General features: G+C 38.7%; 1 long non-coding RNA gene across 17 annotated transcripts in view; it reads right to left on the bottom strand.

Annotated features, from left to right (window-relative positions):
* Window positions 1–2,043: 2,043 nt before the first annotated feature.
* The window catches only part of LOC136021986 (uncharacterized), a 62,419-nt gene continuing 45,780 nt past the window's right edge, over window positions 2,044–18,682 (bottom strand). For 15 of the 17 annotated variants that reach the window (XR_010615965.1, XR_010615967.1, XR_010615962.1 and 12 more), the window contains 3 exons: window positions 11,641–11,846; window positions 10,111–10,186; window positions 6,996–8,805 (listed from right to left, as the gene is read on the bottom strand). This is a non-coding gene — a long non-coding RNA (uncharacterized LOC136021986). Of the gene's footprint in view, window positions 2,115–6,995; window positions 8,806–10,110; window positions 10,187–11,640; window positions 11,847–18,682 lie in introns of those variants that run through there. The other 2 variants (XR_010615976.1, XR_010615974.1) reach the window with 2 other exon arrangements.

Raw genomic sequence — 18,682 nt, 5'->3', positions numbered from 1 at the left:
GAACATGCACAACTTCCCTGGGCAACCCATTCCAGTGCCTCATCACCCTTACAGTAAAGAACTTCTTCCTCATATCAGATCTAAACTTCCCTTGTTTACATTTCAAGCCATTACTCTTTGTCCTATCACTACAGTCATGAATTATATATGATTTTTAAATTCTCATCCATTACATATTAAATATGATTTATCAATAAGTAATGCCAGATTGACAAAGTGATGACAATTGTATTAACAGAAAGTTTGAATTCCCTAAAGAATGTTTCACAAGACTAATTTTTTAAACCATTCCTTTTAAATTTAAATCATTCCTTTTAATTTTAAATCATTCCTTTGACTTGTATAAGAAGAGTGTAAGAACTGAGAGATTCAATTACACCATTCAGCCGTGATTTGGTAGTTGTTTTTTAATAATAATTTGGTTTATTTCCGATTTCTATTTCCTGAACTTTTTTTTATAGTTGTGGATGTTGTTTTCATTTTCACAATTAGAGGGTGGTGCATGAATTTACTTTGACTTGACAGCATGCAATTACATGATGCAGTGCATACAATCATGTTCATGATTGTGTCAAAACCAGGAAAAGAGCTTCTAGGTTAAAAGAGTTAGAGGAACACACCTTTTTAAGCCACTTTCATGGTCCCATCCACAGGATTAGAAAGAAGAGGTATATGTTTAACAAGATACAACTAAAAAGAATTCAACATGGGTTTTGTAGCAAAATTTAAAGGCTAATTCTGTCTGACGCAGATACTGTCTTAAACACACACAGATTTCAGAGATGTCTGTCAGGGGTTTTTTTTACTTTTTTTTCCCTTATATTGCTGCTTCCTGATGAAAGAAAGGAAGTAGCAACTGATGCATCAGTTTCAGCTTCCAAATGCACAGAAGTGCCAATTTGTTATAAGACCAAATATGACTCACTTTGGGTTTTAAAGTGACATCAACCACCTGGAAAACAGGTCTACATACATTTTAGGAATTTATCAGACTATGGGGAACCTGTCACTGGAGGCAGTAGTAGCAATAAAACATCTAATGTCTCTGTTCTTCCCAAGAAGAAAGCATAACTGTGGTCAGCATCCACACACATTACATGACCAAGTTCATGACTCCAGGGTGTTTGAAATGATATCTTTGCTGTCTCTGAAAAGACTTGCTAAAGTCTGTTCAGCCATGCTGCTGGAATGAGCTGACGAAATCACAAGAAGCAGCAGTGGTATATTCAGATTGCTAGCAGGTACAGTGCTTGCCTCTTTTTCACCTCAAATAACCTCCTTGGGAATGTTTGTTCTGTGGTTGTTTATAATTTGTTTTATTATGCCTAATGTCCCCACCCTCTTGGGATTACAATCAAAACATCTGCGCAGCCATCAAATGGCCATTGCGTTATTCAGAAGGTTTGGGTTCAAAAGCTGACAGAATTTAACAATTACAGCTGCAGATGGTTTCTACCAAGTAATATGCTACCTGATCTCCCAGTAGGTAACTCCTCTGGCTAGGTGATGTGAAAAAACTAAAACACAAAAAAAAAACCCAACATTCTTGCCAAAATAGAAAACAGACCACTTACAGAATTAATTCGTAATCTCTGGGAAAAAGCCAACAATGGCTAAGACTTTGGGGAAGTTATCTCAGGTGATCCTAGACTGACTACAGATGCTGTTCTACACAATAAACATTGTCAAAGTGATGGGCTGTGCCTCAGGGTCAGAGTTTGGATAATGCGTATTTGCTGATTCTTGGGATTCGTGTTGCAAAACTTTCAGATTAGCTTTTCCATTTAGCAAGCTTCCAGACATAGAGGACTTTTTGTTTCTCCCTCTAAATTACCCCTAGGAGGAATGCTATCTGTGTACAGCCTGTTCTGCTGTTCCTAGAACCATAAACGCAGCTTGTGGCTTTGGGAACTGTGAGGTTGCCAGATCAAACAGCAATATTGCATTGTCAGAGAAAGTTCAATTTCCTTCTTGAGACTAAGAAAATTAATAACTCTCAATCCTCTTGTTCATCATTCAAAAGGTATACTTATTTATGCAACCAGCCTGCTCTTCTAGGGAATCCTCTTCAGTGACTGCTGCTTCTAGCTCTGTTCCTCTGGGAAGACGTTTCCCTGTAAAGAGGCACAGTTTTAAATGGACAAACTTACAACTACAATAAGGGGCTCTAGTGTTATTTCAGTTTGCTGCAGTGAACCACGTGTATCATCAGTGTGAACTCACACAGTCAACAGACACATGCAATAGCATATAACATAAATAAAACTTCCTGAAATAAACCCAGAATGAAATAGTAAAGCCACAATAGGCAACACATTTTTCAATTAGCTTGAGCATGCTACTGGGAATTTTACAGAAACCAGTACAAATTATGTGGCTTCAGTTTACCAGTATTTTTGGTGGAAAAATGCCATTCATGAGAAATTTGGACCACCATTATTGAAAACTTCTTGTAACGTGCAGAATAGATTCGTAATAACTCAGAGATCTGATCTTCAGACTATTCTGTGACTGCCTGAAAAATCTATTGTCTATTCAGGAGGAATACAATTGTACTAGCATTTAGGAACACACTGAGGAGCTAAAATCTTGCTAAAGACATGTAAACCAATAGCTACTTGACTGTATTTGTGCAGTAAAGAATCTATATAACAACTATTGGCATTTAGACACCATAGCTAAATTAAATTATTTTAATGAACCCATTAAGTAAACTGAAACAAATAACAGTCTCTTATGTGCCTGAAACAACATTTTTTTTTAATCTTTCATCTTCCAAATACACATATATCTTCTTGGAGTCACCCTCTGGTAATAATTCATTTCATACTCTGTAGCTGTAAACATCCTGATATGACAGCCAAAATATTCAAATTATTTCTGATTTATCACCTTCTATTATTCCATGGCTAGGATGCCTTTAGCATGAGTTGCTCTGAGGTGAGACACAACTAGACTTAATCTCAAATTACTTTGCAATGGATTGATAATTAATCACTTGTGTGATCACAAACATTTCACGTTACCATGAACTCATTAACTCCTTGTCTCCACCTATGCATGTGTATGACACACATATGTACTCTGTCTCCTCAGCATAATTCATAGGTCTCAAGATTGTTAAGACTATCAATAGGATATGACAGTCCTGGGCTGCATCAAAAGGAACGTGACCAACAGGTCGAAGGAGGTGATCCTGCCCCTCTACTCTGCTCTTGTGAGACCTCACTTGGAGTATTGTGTGCAGTTCTGGTGTCCTCAACATAAAAAGGACATGGAACTGCTGGAACAAGTCCAGAAGAGGGCCACGAGGATGATCAGGGGACTGGAGCACCTCCCGTATGAAGACAGGCTGAGGAAGTTGGGGCTGTTCAGCCTGGAGAAGAGAAGGCTGCGTGGGGAACTAATAGCAGCCTTCCAGTACCTGAAGGGGGCCTATAGGGATGCTGGGGAGGGACTCTTCGTCAGGGACTGTAGTGACAGGACAAGGGGTAACGGGTTAAAACTTAAACGGGGGAAGTTTAAATTGGATATAAGGAGGAAATTCTTTCCTGTTAGGGTGGTGAGACACTGGAATGGGTTGCCCAGGGAGGTTGTGAGTGCTCCATTCCTGGCAGTGTTCAAGGCCAGGTTGGTTGAAGCCTTGTGTGGGATGGTTTAGTGTGAGGTGTCCCTGCCCATGTCAGGGGGGTTGGAACTAGATGATCTTGAGGTCCTTTCCAACCCTAACTATTCTATGATTCTATGATTCATTAACTTACAGGAAATCTCCACTTGTTGCATTAGGGCAGACTGGTATCTCAGGGTTACTTTCATGGTTACATTTTCACTGCTGCTCCACAAAATTTGTGTTTCTTGAGTGTCTTATATCTGTCAATGGGTATCTAAGATTCCTTAAAGCATCTAGAATTATGTGGATGCCTATGACTAAGCAGCAGAATCCTTCCCATTATTGTCTCTAAACTAGTTATATTACAGAGTATAGTGCAGGTCAAAGACTCAGTTCAGTACTTGACTTTTGAGCAACAACTATTTTGATGCTTTCTGTCAAGAATTCTTAGGGAACAGAAGATAGCCAGAATAGACAGTGATCAAAAATTAGGACATTGGCCTAATTTAGGAATACGTAACAGACATGAGTTTTGTAGACAAAACGGCATACTTTCTGTTGTCTTTGAACTAGAGGAAAAGAAAAACCAGTCATAAGAGGTAAATCTGCATTTTTGTTGACTACTGCTTATTTATCAGTGACTATAATAAAGACAATTTATAAACATAAAAACTTCTTATAATCTGAATATGAAATTGATATTTTCTGACATGTTTGGATAGTCTAGTTTCTTAAACATCTGGGCATCATACACAGATCTAATTTCTTTTGGAAATTTGGAAGAAATAGGCAACTTTGAAAATTGCAACTTTGCTGTCACAGGATACTCCATCTGTATTTCACCTTTATGATGCACTAAACTGTACTAAACTGTGGTTACTGCATATTGTTTATTTATTTCCTTTTCTCATTTTCTCTCTCTCTCTCTTGTTCTGCTTTTTTTTTTTTTCCTTTTTTTTTTTTTTTTGTAGGGGGCTGTTTGTTTGGTTTGGGTTTTTTTTTATTCTGCATTAACTCTGACTCCATGTGCCTTCCATAAATACAGCACTGAAAGTTCATTTGGATTCTGTAACCCAAAAATGCTGTCTGATTCCAGAAAAACAAAGAGAACATTTATCTCAAACTAAGCTGACATTCAGCTGTATTTACATCATTTTGTTCTCAAAAAAAAACCACAACCTTTTTAAACACTAGTCACAACCAGTTAATGTCGTGATAACTGACATATCCTGCTAATACAACTTCTTGGTTAAAAGAACAAATAAGAATTCAACAGACTCATAATCTTTCTACTTTACTTTAGCATCTATCACTCTTATTTCATTCTGTGATCTTCCTGAAGACCTTTTTAGCAATATCTAGATGTAACAATTAATCCCCAGCAATGACAAGATGTATTTTATTATTAGAGCTGATAGTTTCAGGATTTTTCAGGATTCCCCACAGGGGGAGAAAGCAGACTTTGCGAGGAATTATTTAGTTTAGAGTTTAAAAGAATTGTATCAGTGTATTTTTAAACTTAACAACAAATAAAAGCCAGGAGTACCTTACATAAGCCTGACCATTTCTGCAGCTACATAAAATGAACATTTAGGTTAAAATACACAGGCATACTTCAGGAAAAACTTCTTACAGTGCCCTAGTTTCAAGCTAAGGCAGTCCCCCATACTGAGACAGTATCACCATGCAGCCTCACCGTGGATAAGACACTTTCTAGGGAGATATGGATTTCAGTTAATTCATTCTATAGAAAGTCTTGAAACTCCTACCCCATATTCAATTAGAATTAGATTTAAGTTTCAAACAGCTGCCAGTCTTCATCCTAATGAGATGGCAGTCACTGAAAAGAGTGGAATCTTCTGCATTAGAGGAGTTGTACTGCTAAAAATATAGTCCCTAAACTGTTCAACAGGACTTTTGAGAATCATATTCTTGGATTTAGATGCTTAAACCATCTATATATCCACTTTTGGCACTTTAATATTTTTGCGTATCTTGGCCTAAAACTCCCTGAGTCTTGATTTAAACTAGAATAATTCTAGTATTAGGAGAAACTGTATTGGTCTGCTATGGGAAAGCTGCTGCTACTACTACTACTACTTTTGACCACCACACTATCTGCAGTTGGACATGCTAAGAGCTACTGGTGCTAGTAGTACTCTATCAGCTACCATGAGGACTGCTTCCTCACTTTCAACTAATGCTTGAAAGATGTAGGGCAAAAGGCTAGTATAGACATATCTCTGATTGTTTAGGCTGATTATTTGTTCTCAGAGCAATAGAAGGAAGCTATGCAATGAACTTGTGCAATAAATTAAAAGTGTTAAGCAAAGTGTTTTCCCAGTTACTAATATTTTCTCCAACTTTGCCGATTTCTCCAGCTCTCTCTCCCTTTCGAGTTTGCTACTGTGTTAGCTCTGCCTGATTAGTCATATACCTAAGTGAATCAGCATGAAATAATTCATGTGTGTCTTAGCTTCATTGGATTACATTTAGTCATGCAATATTTGATTTGTCTTGATTCCTAGATTCCTAGTGTATGATTCTGAATTTGCACGTAGTTAGTCTCTACGTTTTTGGACATCTTTGCTGACTGTTGAGACATCTTGCCTTGAACTTTTTATGAACCAGATGCCAGATGTGGTTAGTAACTACGAGCTAGAGCCCAGAAACTCAAAAAAGACCAAGAGAGATATGAAAAAAGAACCTACAGTGGTGCCAAGATCCACCCTCACTTTTCATGTGTAAAAGGTACTTTAAAAACTTTGGGCAAACAAATGCTCCATCCACAGGCCCAATGCTGCAAAACCTTATCTCAGAAAAACTATCAACGGAAAACCTGAAGGCTCCAGCTTATCAGTATCATTTGCACTCACTAGCCGCCTCTGACTGAACATATGGAGAGCTGACTTTTGTGCCTTATATGTGGGAAGCCCACACATAACTGACTTCAAGAGAACATATTTCTCCCTGTAGAAGATAGACATAAATAAAAAGCAATAACCAGGTTTATTTGTAAAAGCAAAAAGTCTAATAAAAAAGTAAATATTCAGGAATAGATTATCCAATGATATTAAGAAGCATTGTGCTATTCTTCTTTATGAAGAATACTCATTCTTTTACATGTTTCGATTCAGTCATGAAAAATATGCTAAAAATTTTCCCTGCCTTATTATTCTAACTCTATAATTTGTGCAAATAACCCATTTGTGAAAATCTGTCCCAACCAGTCCTATTATCTTTCTTTATTCCCTATTAAACATTGGTTGTCTGTTGGTTTAAACCATATTATAAGCTCTGTGGTGGAATGGTCTTTAGTGTGTGTGATCACGATCATACCAGACTCCCAGTCCTTAGAAGCATCAGAGCCCAAAATAACTCAAGCTTGTCTGATATAAAAATTTATTTCTTCTCATTTAAACAAGTATATTTCTTTTAAGGTATGGAAGCAGAATAAGTTCATTAAAAGGCACTTTGAGATAAATACATATGCTTTTCTTGGCACTGAACAGTATCAGCCCCACCTAATGTCATCTAAGCCAGGAAGAAAAACATAAACTCACTCTGTAAATACTGTTGCCCTTTTGCCAGGTTATACCAGTTTGGGGAGTTTGAAATGGCTAATTTATCTTTCAAATAGAAATTAGTGACATGGAGAACTAAACTGTTTGCTAGGTATAAATTGCTAGGTATAGAAAGGTATACAGGCTATGTATATTTATACGCGCACACAAAAATATATTTTGATTCTTGAATGCATATGATATAGAAAGAAAGACTGAATATATCTAAATTAAATTAAAAAATCAAACATTCTTCAAAAATAGTCTCTTTTATCTTGAAAAAATGTTCTGGGAAGTATGTGGAATAGATTTATTTAGTTTAGTAGACATTACAGTACTGACATAATACCAAAAACATGACTGTACTTGTTCTGAACAAAGATCCACGTATTCTTTGAGAGTAACTAGAACAAAAGAGATATATATGTATTGTAATTTGTCCACATATTGCTATTTCACTTTCATTGATGGTAATTTGGTGTTAATGGCAATGGGTTCCACAGTCTAGTTGCATTGTCCATCTGGCAATGATTCCACCACGATTAAGATTTGTCTTTTAAATAGCTAAATATTTATTTGTAGTTAGACTCTGGTGCTGAGGAAGGGTGCTGGAGCCAAATGAACAGACACCCAAAGCACAGAGCTCAGCCCTATGTGATGCTTAGCATTCTTACTCACAAGCTTTAAGCAGCTCAGCAGAAAAGTTTCCCTTTCGGATCACCCACCTCATTCTCTCCATGAACTGCATAAAAAGCTTATGCACAGAATGCCTCACTTAAGTGATCTGAATCAACCAGCTGGGACTAGAAGCCTCATAATCTGACATTGCTTCAATTACTTGGAGGTGATTGAACAACCATTCTGTATTTTGGTCATTAACTGTGGATTTATACAAACTATACATATATAATATGTATATATAGATATATGCATAACAATGCCAACTGGCATCCTCAGCCTGAGAAAAAGTTCTGTTGACGTGGACTTCTTTAATTTCAGTGCTGGGTTACGAATATCTTCAGATCGCCAGAACACTTTAATTAAACTCTGTTGAAGACTTCTGCTGCAATACTGTAAATTACCTTATAGATTATGCTGTCTCAGCTGCTTAGAAATGGATTACGTAGTTCTTAACACCGAGGCTGCGATTTATATGCCAACACAAAATTTTCCTCCAAAACTGAGAGGATGATGTTTTTATCATACTAACCTGGCATATCTAACAAATTTTTGTACAGTAGTCACTCTATCTTGTGAGAGCTTCATGACTAAAGAAAAAGGCAATAATTGGAAGACATTAAAAATCATGGGGTGATTGAATCAATGGTTTCATTCATGGGAATACAGTCTAGCAGTATTATCTTTATTTGTTCTACAGGGCATAAAATAATTCAAACGGCAGCAATATTTCCCTCTTAACTGATAAAGTATTTCACAGAATGCTTGCTTTCATTGTCCAGAGGAGGGTCACGAGGATGATCGGGGGCTGGAGCACCTCCCATATGAAGACAGGATGAGAATGTTGGGGCTGTTCAGCCTGGAGAAGAGAAGGCTCCATGGAGACCTTATAGCAGCCTTCCAGTATCTCAAGAGGGCCTACAAGGATACTGGAGAGGGACTTTTCATCAGGGTCTGTAGCGATAAGACAAGGGGGAATGGGCTTACACTTAAACAGGGAGAGTTCAGGTTAGGCATAAGGAAGAAGTTCTTTACTGTGGGGCTGGTGAGGCACTGGAACAGCTTGCCCAGAGAACTGGTAAACGTTCCGTCCCTGACAGTGTTCAAGGCCAGGTTGGACAGAGCCTTGAGCAACATGGTCTAGTATGAAGTGTCCCTGCCCATGGAAGGGGGGTTGGAACTAGGTGATCTTAAGGTTCTTTCCAGCCTTAACTATTCTATGATTCTATGAAAAATAGATATTTTTATTTAATAGAATAACGCTAAGGTATTGACAATCACCATTCCACGAAATAAAATTCAATCACATAAGGATGAAGGTCTAGATCCATACCTACTTACCTCAGTAGTATCTATGAAACATAGAAATGTTTCACTTCGATAGACCTGTTAAGTCCATCAACAGTGGTACATATAAAATATAGGAGGGAAATTAGGTATCCCAATAAAAAGTCTGACTAGCTTAATACAATATTGTTCAGCTCATTAACTTTATACACCTAATTATGGTCAAAGGCAGTAAGTAAGAAACAAGAAGTGGAAGGTATTTGCTTTGTCCCTGCCTTTATATTTCACTTTGTACCTGGCCTAATGAAATTTCACTGTTGCCTGCCATGTATCACAAGAATGCCAGAAGCATTTAAGCCCTGAAACAGCTTAAATTTAGGTGAGTAAACAATGCTTCTCAGAAGAGTTGTGCATTTGAACCTTCCACTCTCTCTGACAGGAAAAAGAAAAGAACCACAGACTAGGCAAATATTTTGCCATGGAATTATTTTGAAGAGTAGGAGTTGCACAACAACATAATCTAGTGAGAGAGGCGCCACCACAGTATTATGTACAAAGGCCAAATACGATCTGTGCCCACTGCTCACGTCGCAGCATATAGGACCGGTCAGAAGACCAGAAGATTTTATGCATGTACTAGACAAAGATTAACACACAGTTTACACTTTACACATTAACACTGTCGGTGAGACAGTTTTCCTGGTAAAAACAAAAACACACCCAAAGGATGCAGTGGCTGAGCACTTGTCTGAAAAGTACTGAGGTCCTTTTGCAGATGTAGCTCTGCACGACATGGCCAAAGTACAGGAAGCATGAAGCCGAGGGAGAAATACAATAACTCTCTGTGTTTCAATATGCAAAAGGTTACAAGAATGAGGAATTCTTTTCAATCACCTTATCCTATGTACGCTAACTCTGATTATATAAGATATCATATCTAATCCATATAAATACAACTAGCAATGTCCTTACCTGTTCACATATCTTCACCTTCTCCAAGGCAACAACTGCTTCATATTGTCAGCGGTGTTATATTCCTTACTTAATCCTACCATCAAAAGAAAAGTGGTTGGGTTTAAATGGAATATCCATGTGTTAAACTAATTTTCATTCCAGTGTCTTTATGTACATTAATTCCTTTTTTTTTTTTATTTTAATCCTCAATGTTCTAGTGCGCTCTTACACACACAGTTTTAGCTCTAAACATCATCTTCAAAATGTTAAATTAAAGGAAAGGTTTAGGAAATTAAATACTATTACATCATGCATTTTATCCCCAAAAGACACTTTCCCAATTTATTTGTTCTCATACCTGAGTTCTGTTCTCAAACCTGAATGAGTACATTTCTCAATGCTGCAGTGAAATGTTAAACAAAACAAAACAGAACTGGAAAGTAAAAAATAATTATCAATGCTGTATTTGAAAATTAAACATTTTTATCAGATTTAATAATATGAAAGTTGAGTTAGCTGTTGTAAAGCACATGACAAGACATTATTATTGACAGAGATATTTATATACTGTCTTTTTGCACAGCTGCTTAAGCATGGAATTACATACCTAGTGTTGGGAATCAGAGGAAGGAATGAACAGGAAAGTGAAGCAGAAAAAAGTAAAGACTTGTTAATTGTCCCTAAACAATGGAACAATGTAGACTATGAAGCTTCCAAGGCTTCCCTTCCTTTCTTGTGGAACTCCATGGCAGATCAGAGCTAATTCAAATTTCTGATTTACCATTCTACAGACTTAACCAGACAAATCTGAGTAGTCTCAGTTCTTATTTAACTTATCTTTACATGCAGTTTTCCAGTTTAAGGAAAACATATGATATGTAAATTTCTTACTTTTGACATGATAGAATTATGAAGAATTTTAAGTGGACTAATTGTAATAAGAAAGGTGAGACTGCTTCTTAGAATATGCTACCAATCCTGTCTATATTTACCCACATAATAATTTCTAAGCAAATATTTTATGTTCTCTTTAATTAAGATCTATACCTGTGAAACTTCAAAATGAAAAAAAAAAAAACAAAACACCACTGTATTTGGAAAAAAAAGTAGTTCATACACTGCTGTGATTTCAGTGCATGAACAAAATAAAGTGCTTTCCGGAGATCTTTTTTATTGTCCCCAATTTATAGATATACAAGATCTTAATCTTTTTATACCAATCTTTTTATGAATGTGCATATATAAGATGAAGTAAGGTTAAACTATTTTTGCTGCCAGCTGCTGTCTGATTTACCTCAAGATGGAATTAATCCAATAATTGTTGAGGTTTGATTAATTCTGTATTGTAGCTACTAATTGAAAAACTTGGAAACGTTAAGCAGAGTGCATCAGCTACTTTTCTGTCAGACTACTTTACTGTCTGACTCAGCTTCCAGAGAAGTGCACAGTATGTGTCAGAGACATATCTGGACAATACACACATTGCAAACCAAAGCAGCTTCCTAAGTGAGGAAGCCTCATATGGGGTTTTTATGTAATCCAGTATACCTCAGTACTAGTGGGGCTTCTTCACCATTGTAATCAATTACTTTTCTAGTTTGAAGTAAGTGCATTGCTTTGTTGAGCACTTTTAGTTGCTGTGATGCGTGTTCAAAAGTTCCTTGTACATTTGTATTCAGTAAAAGTCATTTTCTGAAAACCATGGCAGTGATCTGCTTTCCTTCTTTGTTTCTACGAAGTGTTCCCAGGTTGCTCTGCAAATGCAAATGCGTAATGTTACATTAATGGGTTGTAGAGAAAAATTTCAGATCCCAATTTATTTTACAATAATTCTCCATTACGTTTTCTGCATTGTCATCTAAAATGACATACTGGTGACCTTATTGAATACCTAAGTATGTTACCATATTTGATGTGGCTGTGGATTCTGTTTTTATGATTTCTGAAATATCTTGGAAGACTTATCTATATGGCTTCACATAAAACTTTTTGCAATTCAACAACTATGACAGAAGGTTTCAAGTTTTATAACATAGTCAAAGATGTATTTTTTTCCAGTAGCAAAAAAGGCTTTCAAATGTCTTTAATTCTCAAAATTGAGAAGTTTATTTGAATGTTTCAATTGTAGAAATATAAAATGGAAGACAGATATCTAGTTATTTATGATTGAGGAATGTACCTATTAGTAAGATTTCCAGATATCCAAGAATATAACAACCAATTTGCGTTTGGCTTAATAATTACATTGAGGATTTCAGTTTCTTCCTAATGGTATTAGGAAGTAATTAGTAGGTCTCATCAAATGAATTCAGCATGTACAGATGCAGCGTAAATTTGAACTAAATATTTTGGTTAGATCTTTTAACATGGGTGGAAGGATGAATGTGACTGCATTCATTAAAAATAAAGGTGCTTATACCAACATAACATGCTCCTTTCACCAAGCTGCGCAGCTGACTTCCTTAAAACACGGAATGTTCTGTGTTTTGCAAGTCAAGATTCGTCTAAGGATCTCAGTATTTACTGGCAAATACAGTTTATTTTGTAGCCGTAAACATTTTAAATTATCAGAATAATATCCAGTAATTGACTGTAAACTTCTAATAGTTAAAATACTTTACAAACAACCTACTGGCTTAAATTTTATTAGCTATGGGCTCTCTTTTGACATAGACTTAATTTATTTCACATTTTAATATACATATTTTCTTCAACTAACTGTTGTTATTTTTAAAACCTACATTTAAGGTTACACCGACCATGCCTGAAATAAAGATTTATGCTTTTTTTTTTTTATTTTCACCAAATCATATCACAGTTACATTTCCTTGTGAAATTAATAACTTGATTCTGGTAGTTTTGTATGATTTTTTTTTTTGTTGTTGTTGTTACTCAGTTCTTGATTCAATTTCCTGTATTTCATAACACTAAGCATAAAAAATGATTTCAAGTCATAAACTTCTTATTAAAAAAAAGTGCCATGGTGTTGACGTATGAGATTTTCAACTAATTTCTCAATTTCACCTTAAGTGAAAAGTGTCATTTCTATTAAGTACATTACTCATCAGTTGTTTTGCTTCCTTCTTTCACATCTTTTCTTTGAGTTCTGGTCCATATTTCTGTATTATTTCTGAATGTCACCGTGTCGTTATTCTGACCAGATGGTAAGATGTAGTACATTACAAGTATTCTGTAGCACTTCCAGGTTTTTGTGCACAAAATAATTGTAGAAGTTCTCTGACTTCCCTAAAACATACATTTAACAATAACTCTGCAGTATAAAATACGCTGCACCACCTCAAAAAAAGTTCTGTATATGATATTTTTTTCCTTGAAACAGACCACCCAGAAATTGGTGTACCTAGACAGTGATTGTGTGTGAAGAAAAAGAATGAAAATAAAAGAGGGAGCCAAAATATTGCTTAGAAAGACAACTATCACTGTCAGCCCCTGCAGAAATTTGGAGTGCAGAATAAGGAGGACTCACTGGATTCAAGGCTCCCTTCAAATTCATTTTTCAAAGTTGGAATGAAGGTTCTGTAGGATTTCTCCTTTTTTTTTTTTTTTTTTTAGAGAGGTAGGTGGGTGTTTCTTGCTTTTTAGAAGTTAAAACATAATCAAAAATGCATTCCTTCTCTCTTCAAATGGATATTAGTCAAAGAATGAGTAGTAGTCATATTTCAACAAATATAAAAAAGCATGATTTTTATGCATGTGGTTGTAATTTTCTAGGGAAATAGACAACAATTTAGTTCCACCAGAATTACATAGTTCTAATAATAGAAGTTACTTTATGTGGTGGCTGGTCTGATTTAACTTGCTCACACTAGCTTTTTAAGAAGCCTTTTACAGTTTGAGCCTAAGCATAGAACAATTTCCAAAAGTATAGACATTGGCACTACTTGATGAGCTGATAATCAGATGAACAGGGTAGACAGTCAGCCCTTCACATAGCGTGTGCCAAAGTTGCAAGAGGCATGGGAGGGGTTCACATATTTTTGTTTTGTTTTTACTGCCAGCTGCTATACTGCTGTGGTGTTTAAAGACAGTGCCAAATACAGGGTTTTAAAGGTTCTCCTACAGTTATATCAGATAGAGAAAGGGCAGGGCATGCTTTAACACCGAATCCTTCCTTATGCATTTAGGGCCTGGCTCGAGACTTCAGAAGTTTTAACACCTTGCAGAATTGCCTTCTTAGCAAGGCCTGTACTGCTCTGGCCATACACATCTGTGATCATGTTCACATTCTTCTAGTAGACTATAATTATTTCTTAAATGTGTTATTGGTTTTCAGGCGTGGAATTAACTCCAAACTCCCTAAGTTATCTAGTGACTTTTTAAGGGTTTTAAATACTAATACTTGTATCCTCATTGACCACTGTTACCTTAATTGCTTTAAGGGTTTTTCTTTAAAAGCATTAAGCATTTAAAGTGAAACACTAGCAGCTTATCATTCCCCAGTTATTTGATCTATATGCAGGACAACCGACTGAAAAATGTACTATTATGATGCCTAAGATACAGGCTATGGTAATGTTGAGAATGACAGTAGGAATTTGATCAAGGAAAGGCATGCTGGAGGGCTAAAAAAGCCTCTCTGAATAGGTGTCCAAAACTGAACTCCTAAATCCCCTTGTCCTTAGCTTCCTAAGGCAGCTAATTCCTACCCCTCTTCACTAGATATTTTCCACTAGATAATTTTCTTCACTTCAAAGCCTCTCTTTCAGTTGTAGTAGGTGTTTCCAAAGTAGCAGGGAACTCTCTGACTCTTAGCATTCCTTCTTTAATACTGGTTAAATGTAATCTAAAAACCAGTCATCACCTCTCTCACCTCATTTACTGTAACAACCTCCCACGTGCTCTGACAAATCTTTTCACAAAAATTGTATACTTTCTAAGCATTCTTGCAAATCAGGAAATGCAGTGTAAAAGTTTCTCATTCTGTTTTTTAATGTCTCCAGTGACTTCCCTTTTCTACTTTATAAAGCAAAGTGATCTAGTCTTCACTTTATGATCCTTCATAAACTCCTAGGCCAAGCAAGCCCCTTTATATTCATATATTCACAGAATCACAGAATCACAGAATCCCAAGGGTTGGAAGGGACCTCAAAAGATCATCTAGTCCAACCCCCCTGCAAGAGCAGGGTAACCTACAGTACATCACACAGGAACTTGTCCAGGCGGGCCTTGAATATCTCCAGTGTAGGAGACTCCACAACCCCCCTGGGCAACCTGTTCCAGTGCTCTGTCACTCTTACAGTAAAGAAGTTCTTCCTGATGTTAATGTGGAACTTCCTATGTTCCAGTTTACACCCATTGCCCCTTGTCCTATCACTGGATATCACTGAAAAAAGCCTAGCTCCATCATCCTGACACCTACCCTTCACATATTTGTAAACATTGATGAGGTCACCCCTCAGTCTCCTCTTTTGCAGACTAAAGAGACCCAGCTCCCTCAGCCTCTCCTCATAAGGGAGATGTTCCACTCCCTTAATCATCTTTGTGGCTCTGCGCTGGACTCCTTCAAGCAATTCCCTGTCCTTCTTGAACAGAGGGGCCCAGAACTGGACGCAATATTCCAGATGCGGCCTCACCAAGGCTGAGTAGAGGGGGAGGAGAACCTCTCTTGACCTACTAACCACTCCCTTTCTAATGCACCCTAAGATGCCATTTGCCTTCTTGGCCACAAGAGCACATTGCTGGCTCATGGTCATCCTCCTATCCACCAGGACCCCCAGGTCCCTTTCCCCTTCACTACTTTCCAGCAGGTCAACCCCCAACCTGTACTGGTACATGGGGTTGTTCTTCCCCAGATGCAAGACTCTACACTTGCCCTTGTTAAATTTCATCAAGTTTCTCCCCGCCCAACTCTCCAGCCTGTCCAGGTCTCGCTGAATGGCAGCACAGTCCTCTGGTGTGTCAGCCACTCCTCCCAGTTTTGTGTCATCAGCAAACTTGCTGAGGATGCACTCAGTTCCCTCATCCAGGTCATTGATGAAAATATTAAACAGCACCGGTCCCAGCACCGACCCCTGAGGAACTCCACTAGTCACAGACCTCCAGCTAGATTCTGCGCCATTGACCACAACTCTCTGCCTTCTTCCTTTCAACCAGTTCTCGATCCACCTCACTACTTGATCATCAAGCCCACACTTCCTTAGCTTATCTATGAGGATGCTGTGGGAGACAGTATCAAATGCCTTACTGAAATCAAGAAAAACTACATCTACCGCTCTACCATCATCCCTCCACCTAGTCACTTCCTCATAGAAGGCTATAAGGTTGGTCATACATGACTTCCCCCTCATAAAACCATGTTGGCTGTTCTTAATGACCCCCTCATCCTTGATATGCCTAGTGATGGAGTCAAGAATAAGTTGTTCCATCATCTTTCCAGGGATGGAGGTAAGGCTGACCGGTCTATAATTACCCGGGTCCTCCTTCTTGCCCTTCTTATAGATTGGTGTGACCTTTGCCATCCGCCAATCCTCAGGCACCTCGCCCGTTTCCCACGACTTACCAAAGATGATGGAAAGTGGCCTAGCAATGACCTCCGCCAGCTCCCTCAGCACCCGTGGGTGCATTCCATCCGGACCCATCGATTTACAAATGTCCAGTTTGCATAGCTGATCCCTAACCCAATCCTCATCTACCAAAGCAAACTCCTCCTTTGTCCTGACTCCTTCTGGGGCTATAGAAATCCGGGGCCCTCGGGGACAGTCTGCAGGAGTAAAGACAGAGGCAAAGAAGGCATTCAGCACCTCTGCCTTCTTTATATCCTCTGTCTCCAGGGTACCCACTTCGTTCAGCAGTGGGCCTATATTGCCTCTTGTTTTAGTTTTATTTGCTATGTATTTGAAGAAGCCCTTTCTATTGTCTTTAACCCGACTAGCAAGATTGAGTTCCAAGGAGGCCTTAGCTGTCCTAATTGCCTCCCTACATCCTCTAACAACTGTCCGATATTCCTCCCAAGCGGCCAGCCCCTCCTTCCATAATCCATAGATTCTCCTTTTCCACTTGAGTTTGCCCAGCAGCTCCTTGTTTAACCACGCCGGTCTCCTAGATCCCTTACTTGACTTCCTACTCATTGGGACGCTCCGATCCTGAGCTTGGAAGAAGCGGTCCTTGAATGCTAACCAACTATCTTGAGCCCCTTTACCGCCTAGTACACTTTCCCATGAGACTTCCCTTAGCAGTTGACTGAATAGGCCAAAGTTGGCCCTTCGGAGATCCAGAACTGTGGCTTTGCTAGGTATTCTATTCCTCCCACACAGGATCCTAAACTCCACCATCTCATGGTCACTGCAGCCAAGGCTGCCATTGACCGTCACCACTTCGACCAAACCCTCCTTGTTGGCGAGTACTAAATCTAGCAGCGCTGCTCCCCTAGTTGGTACGTCCACCATTTGCATTAAGAAATTATCATCAATGCACTCGAGGAACCTCCTAGACTGTGAATGACTGGCTGTGTGAGTCTTCCAGCAAATATCGGGGTAATTAAAGTCCCCCACGACGACTAAGGCATGTAGTCGCGAGGCTACTTCCAGTTGCCTGTAGAAAGCCTCATCAACTCCTTCGTCCTGATCAGGAGGTCTGTAATAGACCCCCACAACCGTATCACCCGTGCCAGTCAGCCCCTTGATTCGTACCCACAGACATTCCACTTGCTCCTCATCCGACCCCGGACAGAACTCAATACATTCTAGTTGCTCTCTCACGTAAAGAGCAACTCCACCACCTCGCTTCGCTGACCTATCTTTCCTAAAAAGGACATAGCCATCCATGACCACATTCCAGTCATGTGAACTGTCCCACCATGTCTCTGTAATCGCCACTAGATCATAACCTTTAGCCCGCACACAGACTTCTAACTCCTCCTGTTTATTCCCCATGCTGCGTGCATTGGTGTACAGGCATTTCAGGGAGCCAGTCCTAGTACCCTTTTTCCCCTGCGGGACAGGGTCTAAAGAGCTATCCTTTCCCACAAGTGAAACAAGAGATTGATAGTCCTCCTTAGCCCGCCATCCTTCAATCCCTAGCATGTTCCTCTTGGGCTTGTCCCCAACAGGCCCAGTTAAATCCCCTCCCCCCTTCCTAACTAGTTTAAAGCCCTGTCAATAAGCCCTGCTAACTCCTGCCCCAAAACCCTTTTTTTTCTCTGGGACTGGTGTATCCCGCCTGTCACCAGCAAACCAGGTGTCCCATACAGCAGCCCGTGACTGAAAAACCCAAACCCCTGCCTTTGGCACCAGTCACGTAGCCATACATTAACCTGCAGAGTCTTCTTATATATCCCTTCACCCTCGCTTGCAACAGGTACGGAGGCAAACACCACTTGCGCTCCAGACCCTTTAACCAGCCGTCCCAGGGCCCTGTAGTCTCTCTTCATCGCCCTTACGTTCCTCGTAATAATTTCGTCACTGCCAACCTGAAAAACCAGCAGCGGGTAGTAGTCAGACGGCTGCACCAGTTCAGAGAGCTAAGGTATCAACTTCTATTTCTATTCTGATGATACTACTAACTACGATTGTTATTTCTCATATTTTCAATAACACATTCTATTTTCTCCTAGCCTGCCTGCTATTTTAGA

This window comes from Lathamus discolor, chromosome 1 (genome assembly GCF_037157495.1).
Source record: "Lathamus discolor isolate bLatDis1 chromosome 1, bLatDis1.hap1, whole genome shotgun sequence".
Lineage (NCBI taxonomy): Eukaryota > Metazoa > Chordata > Aves > Psittaciformes > Psittacidae > Lathamus > Lathamus discolor.
The sequence above is the reverse complement of the archived record's forward strand: the minus strand, read 5'-3'. Positions and strand labels throughout refer to the sequence as shown.